The 15480-nt window shown below is 36.1% G+C and overlaps 1 long non-coding RNA gene across 1 annotated transcript; it reads left to right on the forward strand.

The window, feature by feature from the left end:
• Positions 1-589: 589 nt before the first annotated feature.
• LOC309498114 lies at positions 590-5767 on the forward strand. The gene is made up of 4 exons (XR_014205856.1): positions 590-1662; positions 1747-1803; positions 1922-2040; positions 5208-5767. It is a non-coding gene; the product is annotated as an uncharacterized lncRNA (long non-coding RNA).
• Positions 5768-15480: the final 9713 nt, after the last annotated feature.

Raw genomic sequence — 15480 nt, forward strand, 5'->3', positions numbered from 1 at the left:
CTTTTTGACTGTTCTCCTAAAAGCTTGAGCCACAGAAAATATTTTGCTAGTGCATGGATACTATTATATTAACATGAGCTTTTAATCAACATCAAGATTTCAGGTTTAAAGTTATATGAATGTATAAAGAAAAGTGTTTATATTAGGTTCTGAAACTGGTAATCACTTCTTGTTGTTTTTTCACTATCACTTGCTTGACTAGTTAAAAAAAAAATCATATATACATGTGTGATATGTATAATATGAATATTATAAATTTCAATCCAATAATGTATGATGGAATATCCTTTTAAGCTTCTCTAGCAGGAAACTATCTTGTTGGTTTGGGTCTTTTGAACTTTATCACATCAAAGTGTGAGCAGAAACTGTAATATTACATTTACAGTTTTATTTATGCATTTAAATTTCCAACCTTTTTCAACTATTTTTACTATACAGGTCAAAATTCAAATCTGTTATTTAACTCACTTGATATTTTTGTAGTATATATAATTTTTCCTTAAGCATTTCTTAATTAGTGACAGTAAGGAGTTAAGTGACTTATATTAAATAATTTCTCTGAAATGACTGCAATACCTCTCTGCCCGGATCTGACTACACCTTCCTACACTTTCGCTGAGGTCTCAGTCGGATTATGGATTACTACGGAGTCTTATTATCTCCCTTACCCATATGAGCTGTAATGTAGTGTGAAGGCAAGGGGTTGAGAGTTTAAATGAAGACCTCCCGCTGGTTAAGATCTCAGAATGCACACCCTCTCCTCCCTCACTCTCCACATTTGTGCTCCTGCATCTCTGCTTCCAGACCTGGAGGGGGAGGGAGGGGGGGGGGGAGAGGTAGTTAGGGAAAAAAAGCGGTACCCTGTGATGTCGCACCACGAGGGGGGCGAGTTTGCCTCCTGTTCTCTTCTTCCTCCTTTGAGACATCCAGGAGCGTCCTTAAACCCCCAGCCTTGTTAGTGAGCATGTCTGATTTAGCCCTTTCTCACTGTGTCTCACACTTTTTCTTTCTTTTTTTCTTCTTTTTTTTTGCACTTTGTGTCGCTCCATAGAACCTAATGTCAGCTGTGATCACAGTCGTCTTTCATATTTTCACAATTCCTTCGACTTTTTTTAAATCTGTCTTTCTATATAGAGAATCACCTCTCTGGCATCATAATCTTCATCCTTGTTGTTTCTCCCTTTAAGTGAGATGCTTATCTCCCATGGATTCTGAGTTCTATTCCTCTTCCTTCATTAAAGTTTCTTTTTGTTTCTCCTCCGCAGGCTGGTTTTGGAAGAATCGGAGGGGGGTTAGACCACATACTCACAGAGGGTGGCCGTTCTTCAGGTTTAGCCTTCAAATAGAGCGATTGTTTGTGGCGTTCCACAATGTTCCACTTATGAATCTTTTGCACGTCCATCTTGGCCTGGGTGTCTGAAGATTAGAAGGCAGGCCTGAGATCTCAAAATAGCATTACATGGCTGTCAGCTCAATTTCCACTCTATTCTGCCTGTTTTATTCTTTTCATTCAGTTCTCTTGATCATCAATTTACATTCATTCAGTATATTCATTTTTCAAATCAGAATGTCTTTTATTTTGCCAGTAAAGCAGTGGAGTGCAAGGATTTGATGCCATTAAGGTCAAATATACGCACTTGCCTGCAGAAAATTCTCAGATAAGTGAGTTTTTATTTTGCAAGTTTGCTTTCCTTTAAAAATGAGGGATTGTTCAACCCAGAATGAAAATCATTTACTCATCCTCAGGACCTTCCAAAAGTGTATGATTTTCTTGCTTCCATCGAACACAAAAGGAGATGTTAGGTAAGAAAGATGTTACTTAACTCTTTTGTATTCAATGAAACTGAATGGTGAACAGAGACTTCAAAAATGACCTGACGTGTCTTGACGTGTCATTAAATATGCGTGAATGTAATTTCAGGGTCCCAGACCGTGTGGGAGTGTCAACATCAGGTTGACTGAAAATATGGAATTAAAAATGCAAGTCAGGAATCAACCTCCTCGAGACAACTTGTCCTCTTCAACGCCCACATAACCAAGGTATCTAAAAGGACAGACATCCAGATTCCAGAGAGAAATAAAACCTCGCAAATACACGTTCTCGTCAAATGATCTAAAAACCCTGGACTAGTAATTAAAAGCATTACATTTATTTGCTCTTTTTTTTTTGTATTAAGAATACATCTGTCATGAACACCCTTTAGATGCATAATGAAATGGAAATATGTTTACATCCAGCTGGTAGCTTTGAAGCTTTCAGGAGCGGGTACGGATAAATAAGCATAAGCACATTCAAGAGAAAGTAATCTTTCAAATCTATTAAAGTGATGGCATGCAAGAAATTCTGTGATTGTATGATTAATGGTTCATGTGTTGTTGAGCGGTGTAGAGCAGCACTTTGAGGTGCATGGTTATTTTCAGTGTCAACAGCAATTTATGGCATATGAAAATAAAAGCAGGAGAACTCCAAAAGGGAACAGTAAAAAAGGTATATCTTTGCTCAGGCATTGTAGTGATCACCATACATACATTATACATAGCAAATCACTTTGAGATAGTATCTGCTTAGTTTAAAGAGGATGTGCTACTCTTTTACTGCCTCCTGTATGTGCATTAGCTGGCCAGTCGTAAAATCTCTGCTTACATTGCACTGCCGGCCAAATGTGCCGGGCAACAATAAGAAAATACTCAATGCGGTACAGTTTACTTTCCTACGAGACACTGGGCCTCGTAAATATGACTGAACAAACTTGCAAACGTGCTTAAATTTCTTTTTCAAAGGCACTATCAGAAATGGGACAATAACATCTGGATCGCTGACTCAGAAAGGGCTCTTTCTGCCCACACTAGTACAATGATGACGTCTGATTGGTCTGAAGGGTCCAATGGATGCCAGTATTGTAATATTAGCTTAACATAGACACATAACTAAAAAAGTCTTTCTAAAAGAATTTGCTAAAAATGTTTTACAATGAAAAAGTCAATGGACACTACATTGTCCCTCAAATAATCCTCCAGCATTTGGCTAATTCATTCAGAGGGTTTAAACTGCAAACATTAACAATAGCAGTTATTGTTATTGTGATATAAGTTTTATTCACTCTGACACCTCTACTGAAAATACAGTGCGAAACAGTCAGCACGACCAGTTTAGTCCAATCCTGAACTAATGACTCCTATGAACTTTTTTTTTTATGAATCAGAAACAAATAGGGCAACGAGTGCAATCCAATTCTCGAACGAATTACTCTGAGTGGGTTCTTTTATAGTGAATCAAGTTCATGCAGCTTAACTGTGAGGCTTGAATCAGTTACTTTCTGCTTGCTCATATGATTACATGTAGTTAAAGATACACATTATGTGTTTTATTTATTTTTTAAATAAATATTAATGAGTGAATTAATGTTATACCCATCTGTTCACACTTTATATTAGGTATCTTGGTAACACTTTATTTTACAGTGTCCTTGTTACATATGTTAAATGTACTTACCATAGTATTAACAGTAAATTATGCATAATTACATGCAACTAACCCTTAACCAAATCCTAATCCTACCCTAACCCTATAGTAAGTACATATAGTTAATTAATATTACTCAGTACTTAAATATATAATTACACTGTAACAATGACACCTTAAAATAAAGTTTAACCGGTATCTTTAACTACTATATAATTACATAAATTAATTACAGCTGTAATTACATAGGTATTTTAAACACAACAGTTCATGTTAAAATCATGTATGCACACAATAATTGCATTGTTGTAAAAAGTGTTCAGTTGACTTAACCTAAAGTGAGGAAACCTGTTAATTTTAAGTAAATAAACTTTATGCATATTTGAAAAATTAAGTTATGTGGAATTTTCAAGTTCACATAACTTTTTTTTTTTTTTATTACACATGAACTTTATTAATAATTTTAATCCAACAGGTTTCCTCACTTTTTTAAAGTTAAGTCAACTGACAACTTTTTCCGATTAATTTAGGTGAGGTTAGAACATAGTAGTTAAAGACACCTAAGCGGGATCCCACATTTTGTTTTAGTATTATTTAATTTATTTATTTATGTTGCCTCTAAAAAGTCAACAGACTTTTTCAAGAATTGTTTTCAGTTTATTTATCATTGAAGTCATCTCATGATTGTCAATGTAATTTTTCATTTTTTAAATATTTACCTGATGCAATTAACCAGCCAAATGCTGTAAACCTAATTTTATTTAAAAGAGGTGTCTGTGTATGTTTTCTATTGATCATAGCAGCAGTAATCCATCAAAAGTGAGACAAGAGCATCATAACATGGGCACACATCCAGACACTCGGTGTAGACAAGAGAACATTTGGCACATCAAAGCGCTGATTCAGGTGTCTGGGCTGCAGTGGTTCAGTGAGACTGTGCAGTCCATTCAAGCAATCACAGATTAGGATAGTCTGTTGCATTCTTCACAACCATGCACTCTTAAACGACCCACAAGATAGGGAACTGCACCATGAAAATGTGTGTTTAACACCGATTTTTCAACTGGTGAAATGTAATTCTTAGTGAATTCTCCATGTTCTCCCTTGCATATATACCTACTGTAGTTTGGTTGCATAATTTCCTCTGTGGGAACAATTAATTATATCTTGATGTTTATTTCTATAGCTACCTTAACATTTTATTTATTATTCCACTCCATTTTACATTTTAACGTACAAGTAGCCTATATCTGTTTCATGCCATTTGAGTGAGTTTTAATTAACAGTGTGTGTATATATAGATATATATATGGTGAGGAAGACTGCGGAAGTGTTTGTAAACCTAAAATGATCTCTTCTCTGGAGAACGTCATGCTGAGGTTGTTATTGCATCAAGTTGCAGCCAGGTGCCCCGGGCTGGTCCTCAGATGAACAGGCCCCAGGGCAATCAATGGACAGTAAGCTAATAGGAAGCTAATAGCGCTAGGCTAATAGTTTCTTCCAGAAGACATCAGATAACAAGGGTTTAGCTTCCATAATATATTCACTTCTTGAGCTGAATGTTTTGTTGTAGTGTAGCTTCTCGCCTCTGCACTAGACACATGCTGCCATCATGTGCTAGACCTCTACAGTAGTAAAGAAATGAAGAGGTTGTACTAAGCCTGGAAGGGGGTAGACTTGCACGCCTGTGTGCAGATGTGACTAATTACCATGTATGTGTGAGAGTCTGTGGTTTCTTTCTCAGGAGAAAAAAAGTCATTTGGACGGAGAGGAGCGTGTGTTCTGCTGCTCTGTCACTAGGGCCAGAGCGTGGGCACTGCAGGGGCGCTGGACAATTACCACAACTCACACGGCATCACCTCAATCAGAAGTGGCCTGGAGCGGCACGCTTTCCTGTGGCTCTATATCTGGGTTGGTGCAGTAAAAGGTGATACATGCAATGTCCTGTCAATGACAGTTTTTGCCAGATACATTTGCCGCAAGCAAAAGCATTAACAAAAAAAATATCTAAAAAGCACCATGGTAGTAGGCTACTATGTTTTTAGACATGGTTTTTGGTAACGTGGTCATGCCAAAGTCATTTGGACTTATCACGGTAGTACCATGATGTTCATTTAAGCGAAATGTAAATGCAATTGAACGTGTATATGTTAAAGTGTAACTCTCCGATTTTCAACCCACTTTGTATTGTTTCAATGTCAGTAGTATATGTAAATGAACAATGTTTACTCGTTCTCCGTGTTACCTGGACCAAGAAATTCATGTTTATTTGTTAGCAAAAGTCCGCCAGATGACGCAAAACGCACCAGGGCTTTCTTGAAAACTACAGTAACAACTTCCAACAGTAAGATCGACACAGGGTTATTAACAAAACAGTTACAGTATAGGTTTATACAAAATTTTTTACCCTATTTTGTCTACTCTTTAAACAGCGGTAAATATGGAAAACTATGGCAACAGCTTTCTTACCTGTATGCGCTAGCATTTTGCTTCAGGGAATTGGGCGGAACTGACAGAACGGCGGTTTCTTTCAGTTTTCCCCTTTGTTTGGTCTAAAACACTGTGTTCGTTGTCATCCAGATTGAAATGTTGACTACAGACACAGACGTTTTTAGATTTTCCGTTGCGGCGTTCTCTCCATATTTTTTATTCTTTGCAGTCTTTAGCCACTGCCTACAATTGTGAAATACCCCTTTAGCATGGTATGGACCCTTTTCACAGACTGTGATGATGCATTTCCACAGTTATCAACTTTGCAAATATAGTGAAGTTTTTAATATTTGAATAAAAAAAATTATGTTGTGAAACATGTGAAAAAACGATGTAACGATGTAAAAAAATAAATAAAAAAATTGAGGTTGTTATATTTGTTTTTAAATGTTATAATTCTTTGCAGTTCATTATTGGCCAAAGCAATGGTTTAAAGTTTTCCATTTTTATTTATAATATTAAATAATAGATTTAATACATTTCACATACACTGCTCTTCAAAAGTTTGGGATCGGTAAGATTTTTTTTAAATGTTTTTAACCTCTTATGCTCTCCAAGGCTGCATTTATTTGATCAAAAATATACAAACAGTAATATTGTGAACTATTATTACAATTTAAAATGTATAAAGCTGTTTTCTATTTAAATATATTTAATATATATATATATTTATTCCTGTTATGGCAAAGCTGAACTTTCAGTGTCATATGCCAGTCTTCAGTGTCACATGATCCTTCAGAAATTGTTCTAATGCGCTGATTTTCTGCTCAAGAAACATCAATCAATTTATTTCAGATTTATTAACAAAACAGTTTTAATAGTTTTAATTTTATCATAATAATCACAGTTTTGTTACAGTACTTTTGTAAGGAAAAAAAGAGTCTGTGCATAAGAAAAAGAAAGATCACATGAGAATGAAAGAGAGGGAATTGTCAAGAGCATCATTGTGTAATGCTAATGGGCTTCATTCCCCTTACAGCTAATTTCTAATGAGGTTTCATCAATCATCTCACTCATTGCTTCATTTTTAGGAGATTTGATTAGAAGACTGTGAGTGTGTTCAAATCAGTCATCTCAGTCCTCCTCTGTTTCTCTGGTTGCTTTAGAGCTTCACACTGAAGCCCCTAGACCTCTCATGGACGTCATTTTGGAGCCCCTACAAGGACACGGCCCCACGCTGGAACAGGTCTACTGGGGAAAGGTGTGAATGTGTGTGTGTGTGCGTGTGTGTGTGTGTTTGTGTGTGTGAGTAATGGAAAAGGCAGGATTATATCCATCATGCTACAATCCTGTTAGAGGGTGCAGGTTTTCAGTGCAAGTAGGTATATTTTTGTGCATGTGTATTTATGTGACATTTAAATATTACACATTTAGCACATTGAATGTCCATTTTCCATGTATTATTGGATGTTTTTTTTTTTTTTTTTTTTTTGAGAAGAAGCTACACAACTGTTTAAAACAACTGTTGTTGTAGCAAAAAATGCTAATGCAATCCCCAAGTCACCGAATCATAAATTCTCTCTCCCAACCATCAAAGGTTTTCAGAAATCCCTGGCAACCACATAAACAACCCACAGCTTGTGTGGATGTGTGTGGTTGTGCATGTATAATAAAGACAGACAGACAGACAGATGAAGAGAGAAAGAGACAGAGAGTCTGGTTTCGATAAGGGAACATAAGCATGTGTCTCATACGCCATTCTTCCATTGAAGATTAATTTTTTGGGGGTGGGGGAGGGGGAGGGGAGTATGCCATGCAATCATTTTCCAACATGAGACTTTACAGGGATGGAAAGAGAGAGAAAGAGAGAGACCCAGATTCAGAATGACACAGACATTTGGACTGACCTAAGAAACCCTTCATTAATGACACTTACCCCTTATTTACACTGCACACGTCTGCGGCGCATTTTGTGTTTTGAGTGATCAAATTGCTAAACTAATCCAGACAACTTTCAATTATAAGCACTATCTAGTGGACTTTTTCAAGCGCTCAAGTCACTCACACATGCACATTTGTATGCACACGCCGTCCCTGTTTCTAGGTTTGTGTGTGCGAGTGACTTGAGTGCTTGAAAATAAAGTCCACTAGATAGTGCGCACAAGCCAAATGCATCTTTCCGTGCTCGTGGCCAAATGAGAATACTTTGAGTTCAACTATTCGCAAGAAGGTGCGGAAGGCAGAAAATGTATTATACCTGGGCCTTTACTTAGACTTTGGGCTTAAGGATGTTTCTGTAATAAACACTGAGAGTAACAAAGTTACTTTGGGATGGAGCGATGGGCTCTAATATGAAAGAACTTCGCAATGCCCTAGCAATCATCTAGAACAGTGCTTCTCAAACATGTCCTTTGGACCCCCCGCGACTGCACATTTTAGACCTGGTTAAACTCATCAGCTCATTAGAGACCGTAAATCCTAAAATGGGTGTGTCTGTTAAGAGAGAGATCCAAAATGTGCAGTGGTAAGGGATTTGAAAAGCACTGAAAGAATACACTAATAAACACAAAGCAATGTGCTAACAGTCTCTCAGAATGCTAGCAATATAGCAATCTTCAGGCAAACACTCTAGAATTGTTGAGTTTAAGTTTAAATGTTGCTTTCTTGACCTTCATGGCTCCTATGGAGTCTTGCATGAACTAACCAAGAATTGCATTGTGTAGAACACTCTGTATACTGTTGCCTAAGTCCTCTGAAGGTGTGAGAGAGAACAAATGTACTGTTTAAGTGCCCACTTTTAGAACAATAGATTTTTCCTTGGCCCAGATGTGTCATTGCTCAAATCTCCCCACAGGTAAAACTATACATCCATTCAATGCAAAACTCTCACATGTCACAGTCTAGTGATTTAGGGCAGTCAGACAAATCAAAGTGTTTATTGGGTCGCCAAAGTCAGTTCACTTGGCGCCCATATTTTGGGGCATGAAAGACCAACCCTTTTCTACTTTAATGGGGAAATATCGAAATCTGGCTTTTTTATTTAGAATGTATCACTTATTGTGCATTGCACTTTCTCTTATTCATTGTATGTCTTTGTGGTTTTTGTATTTTAACACTAAAGAGTGAAACTTTGCCATTTTTATTTTAAGGAGCTATATTTCTGCCTGATCTTACCCTTAAAATTGACTTTGTTGTACCCTAATGTAGTTTGATTATTTTAATCATATTAAATAATGTTCTTAACTTGAATACTGTAGTATTATACTTTTTTTTTTTCAGTGACATTCTCCAGAGTCAAGTACACTTTTTTACCATCCTATTCCAAAGTGTTAATTTGCATTACATGCATTTTCATGAACCAGTCAGGAAAATATTTAATATTCAAAATGTTTAAATGTGTTCACAAACAATTTTAATAAAATGATTAATTTAACAAATCATTTTTTTACTATTTTTGCGGAACTAGAAAAAATATGTAGCGCTCCAAACATAAAAAAGTTCTGGTATTGCAGGTCCTTGTACTTCAGGTGCGTAGAGCCAATGGCATATAGAATGAACAAGAGGAGTAGCTGGCCGCACACTGATCAACTCAAGACTTGAAGTCTACAAAAGCATATTTTTATTTTTCAAATTGCATTGTGCAAATCAAGTGCAAAGTGCATGTGGATTAAAAACAGACTGGACACCAGCAAACGTTTCAGCACATTGCTATCTTCAGTGCTCATTTAGCTAACAACATTCACCCTTTTAAAGTAAGTCAGCAATTAAGGATAAACAGCTGAATACAATCATCTCAATCTCAATTGTCTCAAGTAGAATTACAAACAGATATAAGTTTCAAATGAGCAGCTTCCAATGATAATACAGCATTGTAGACATACAGAAAGAAAGAATGTGTTTTACAAAAAACAGGAAAATTCAAGTTCTTCATTCATGCCTTCAGGAAATAAAGTTTTAAGTTCAATGGTTAGCAGACTTAAAATGACGAGAAATTGAAGATGTATCATCCTGTCTCCTAAGTGCCATTAGGAGACAGGATGATACATCTTCAATTTCTCGTCATTTTAAGTCTGCTAACCATTCTTTGTCTGACATGAAGTTCCTGGGCATCGAGAGGATTTTACCCCACAGGAGAGGTGGAGATAGAGATAGAAAATTATTGCAAAGGGAGGCTTTTTGGATCTTTGAACTTAAAACTTTATTTCCTGAAGGCATGAATGAAGAACTTGAATTTTCCTGTTTTTTGTAAAACACATTCTTTCTTTCTGTATGTCTACAATGCTGTATTATCATTGGAAGCTGCTCATTTGAAACTTATATCTGTTTGTAATTCTACTTGAGACAATTGAGATTGAGATGATTGTATTCAGCTGTTTATCCTTAATTGCTGACTTACTTTAAAAGGGTGAATGTTGTTAGCTAAATGAGCACTGAAGATAGCAATGTGCTGAAACGTTTGCTGGTGTCCAGTCTGTTTTTAATCCACATGCACTTTGCACTTGATTTGCACAATGCAATTTGAAAAATAAAAATATGCTTTTGTAGACTTCAAGTCTTGAGTTGATCAGTGTGCGGCCAGCTACTCCTCTTGTTCATTCTTTTTACTATTTTTGCCAAATAATTTATATGGTTCATTTAGAAATTCAACATGTATGAAATGTATTTTTCTGAACTGAAACTGAACTGAAAAATTGGCTTGACAAAATTAATGCATAAAAGTGCTAAGTAAAAGTATTTTCTCATGCACATCTCTCAGTCACAGGTAGTGGTATGACGGGCCTTTTCTAAATATTCAGTCACATAACAAAACAAAAACTAAATTAAGGGGCTTACCCCACCTGTACTGTTATCCTGTATTGACTCAATGAAAAATTAGAGTGATTATTTTCTAATTAAATTAAAGGTGTTAATGAGTTCTCTGATTTGCGATCTGTCATCGTATTTGGCAAATGAACAAGCACATTACTAAAATACTTGCAATGTAACTAATCTAACGTGGTTTGCTGGCTAAAACATATAGGAGCTTACTGTCCTAAAACTCTTTTACAGTATTAGGCTAGAAGCTCTCTGTTGAACTATTGGACCAGTGGGGTCCCCTGCTCTGTTAGAGTAAAGAGTAGGTTCCGAGAGCACCAAGTTACATGCAGACTGACGTCTTTTGGGACAGAGCTTGGAGCCGTTGTCAGGCACCACAGTCAGCAGGGAGTCTGTCGCTGTCATCACATGTGCATGTGTGAAGCATGAGCCTTTTGATAATGCATTTGCATGTGTGTTTGATTATACTTGTGTGCACCTCTGAGCGTTTTAAGTTTCCATTTGCATTTGCTTCTTGGCTGATGCTTTCTTATAAAAACCTGTATTGTGAGTTAACTGAAAGTGCATGTCATTGTGTGTTGTCTTTGTGCTTTTAGTGTGTGTTTGTGTCGGTTTTCCGTTTCATAATTGTCAGGTCCTGGACGGTGGTCCCTCGTGGTAAAAGCTGTTGTTTGCTTGGTGCATCTGTCGTTCTGTATATCTCTCCAGACAACACTCACAACACGATACCTCTCTGTTACTTTCACCTCGGCTTCACACAAACAGCACAGCTTCAGAGTAACAAACTTTCTCCTGTATATGGTTAAAGATCTTTATTTCATCCGACATCGTATCTTCACACGGTCCTTGCCTTAATGCCGATTTTATTCCCACCACTTCTGAAATCGCTTGCGGTAGGGATGTAAATAATACAAAAATAGCTGTCTGATCAGACAAAATGCATGAAGTGACAAGTGTAAATAGGCCCTAAATGTCCAGTTTGAATATCCTTCAGCCTCATTCTTTAATTGATGCGCCTCCAACTCTGAAAATAGTCTGAATTAATAAAAATCTTGAGTTTGACACTAGTAATTGTGACAAGAAAAATGCAGGCTTAGTGAGCATAAGAGACTTCTTTCAAAAACATTCTACCGACCCCAAACTTAGTTCATAACCCACACATGCATCTCCCTCACAAGTGTTAACAACCACCTTTTAAAAAAAAAAAGAGACCCTTGACACTAATTGTGATGTGGGTTCTTTGACACAAAGTGTGTACTTTAAGTTTTCTAGACTAGAGCACTTTAATATTTTTTAAAAAGCCGAATCAGTTCGAATCACAGTAAATGCTGCAAAAGTGCTTTGAGAACACTGTCATCCCAAAAGCAGCATTATTGCCTGTGTTCCTGAAGGAAATTTGTGGTGGCCTTTGTTTAGAACTCCCAGTGTACCTAAACGCACACTACTGAATTATTCAGTTACATTTGGGAGATTTACCATAATGGTCTGATTTTCATTGTTCTTTATCCATCTTTTTCCTTTTATTTTGGAGGAATTCTAGTAATTGTAGAAATAAGTTTACTTTATAGACTCAAAAAATAAATTGTAAGCCCTTTTAAAGATTTACAAATTTTAGTAAAATTCCATCAAATTTAATTGAATAATCCTTACATATTATTCATATATTTTTGATTCAATTGATAAAAGTGTTCATAATTTTTTTTAAAGGTAGCCTGCACTATGTACCTCTTGCGGTTAAAAACAAAACTGCATACATTTTGCGTAATAACAGTGTTTTAGTTGTGCTTCGGCTCTACTTGACTGTGTGGATGAAAATGACACTTCAAATACATAATGCTTTACAGTGAATCTATACTTATGGCATAGATATATTAGAGAGCTATACAAATGGCAATTTATCTGTTAAAGAAATACCTTACTCGCCTGTTGAGTAATAAAAAATATCTGCTTAAAACATAACTAGACTAGATATGTTGCTTTTGCAACATTTCAAATCCCTCTGTTCTTGCCATCTCGACATGCAAAGCCAATGTTGATTCTCTTTTTATTATGAGCTGTTTCTCGTTCTCTTTCTGCCAGCAGACTCTCCTCTGTTCGGCATTTTTTTAAACGGGTGATTCCCCGGAGGTTTGAGATTTAGCGTGTTCCATGTCAAACTTTCTCGCTCGTTGTGACAACTAAACTACTGTATGCCACTCCCACACTATACATGCGTCAAAGTAGACAGAGCAACTTTTCTATATTTACTGATATGACGAGACACGCATGGTCGAGTGATGTATGTAGCTACACAATATCCTGCGAAAACCATGACAAGTCTAAAATAAAAAGAGTTATAATAGGCTTACCATAGTGAATCAGGGTAAGACAATAAAGATTGATTATGTTTTGACTCGTTATTTAAATTTTGTTCATTTTGGACAAAAAGTTACATAGTGTTCCTTTAAATTCAAATGTGTAAACTTTGACACCATGGTACAGAGAAATGCAGATTATAATAATATTTATTACTGCACACAAAACAGTATTTCAGTACTGAAAAATATCAATAGCCTAAATAGTTTAATCTATTTAAAATGTAGAATTTCACCCAATATTTGTGTCCTATGTATCTTTTGTGTGTTCATTACAGTATTATGCTTGCTTAGCATCCCATGCTAATGGGAAATCTAGTTGAGTCTTTCATTCACTTCACATGAGCGTTTGAAATCAGTAGAGGTCGATGTCTATTAGTAACCAAGCACTATGTTATAAAACAGAGCTCTGGGTTTTGTAGAATATGAAACTGACCAGGTCACACTTTTTGGTTGCAAGAATGAAAATTATTTTAGTGGCAACATAAAAATCTTTAGGTTATGAAGCTACAGAGTTAGAAGTATGCAAGTCGATTACTCTAGTAAACTACACAGATTTACTGTTGTTGAAAGGATCACAGGACTATACCATTTATTTTTATAATGGCAGTAAATCATGTGGCATTTATGTCTAAGTCCTCCTCTTCTCTCTGAAGAGTGTGTGTGAAGATGACGGCACAGAGTCAATAGCTTCGCTCTGAGAGATGCGTCCTCTAATTGTAGGTGGGAGGTTAAGTGCTGTAATAAAACTACAAGGACCATGGTGGTCACTCTTCTTGGGGCCTATAGTGTGTGTGTGTGTGCCACCAAGACTCTTATGAGCAAAAGGTTTAAAATAAGTACCAGGCTCACTGTTAAAATTGTATATGTATGCTTGGTGGTGTGATTTGTGTGTGTGTGTGTGTGTGTGTGTGTGTGTGTGTGTGTGTACCTATTCCCTACATTATGGGGACCAAATGCCCCCACAATGATATAATAATGGTTTGGTCCCCATGAGAAAAACAGCTTCTAGATCATACAAAATGAAGTTTTTTAGAAATGCAGACATTTTTCTGTGATGGATAAGTTTAGGGATAAGGTTAGGGGATAACATATACAGTTTGTACAGTATTCATTACGTCTATAAAGTCCCCATAAAACATGGAAACCTGTGTGTATGTGTGCATGCATATCTGAACATGTTAAGCAGGTGAATTCTTGAGTTTAGCCTTCAGCCCTCTTGACCTCATGAATATTACATCAGTGGACTAAGGGCATGCAGAAGATCAGATGAAATATTTACTTCCACCTCCACCTCCACCTCCATCTCCATTCTTGTTTTAGACAAGTGTTATTCCAAATGATGAACCGCTGTATAAATAGCTGGCCTTTATGTGCACATTAACCCTCAAATTCATGTACATTTTGCAAATTATTAATACATACCTCGGATTGCCCATATGCAAAATATGTTGATTAGAATCGATTTGACAATAATGCAATTGAATATATTGTGTTATATTTTGGTATTTTATTCATTACTTATCATTCGGATCTTGCCAATTAAAGAACAGGATTCATAACCTCTGCACTGAATTGATATATTAAAACACAACTGGCTGTGAAACATATGCACTGCACAGAGGAACACTGTTCATATAGGAAACTGTACACTTTTACTTATCTAACACCAGCCATTAGTTTGCTTGCACACTAACCACATGTAGGCTATACAGCATAATAAATAAAGGTATTTATTTATTTTTTCACTTTTTCTTGTTGTCACACAATTCATAACAGAAAAGTTAAGGAATACTGAAGGGATAAAAAAAGAAAAGAAAAAAAAGAGGATAGGGTAGAGGGTGGAATGAGTTCCTGGGTCATTAAAGGGTTAATGCTGTATGTGTGCATACAATACGCTGTATTAGGAGCTGTAGGCCTATTCATCCTAAATAAAACCAGTATTATGTAAACACAGTGGTTGTGTTGTGTATTTACAAACTTTTAAAGGATTTAAGTTTATCTGGAAGAATTCAGGTTCATCTGGAGGTTAAAAAAATTTTAATTTGTAAAAATGAGCTGATATAATCAAGCCATTGTGCTGGGTTCTGTAATATATTTAAACAGCAGCTGAATTAAAAACAATATGAATATTTTTAACCAAATTTTAGAGGGCATACAAATTTGTACTCACTTTTCATCACTGAACTTAAATAAACAACATAAATCTGTTGGACCGTTTGTAGATTTGTAGATTCAGTGAAATATTTGATTGATGTTGATCATATTCATTTTAGTAAAGATTCTGAATACATTTTACACAGTGTAAAGTAAATTAAAAAGTATTTTCTGTCCTTATATCAATGGGAAGTCCACTTTGATGAATGGTGGCGCAGTGCTGCCACCTTGAGGGGATAATGATGATATTGCAACGACAAT

Source organism: Leuciscus leuciscus (genome assembly GCF_965113295.1).
Source record: "Leuciscus leuciscus genome assembly, chromosome: 5".
NCBI classification, from domain to species: domain Eukaryota; kingdom Metazoa; phylum Chordata; class Actinopteri; order Cypriniformes; family Leuciscidae; genus Leuciscus; species Leuciscus leuciscus.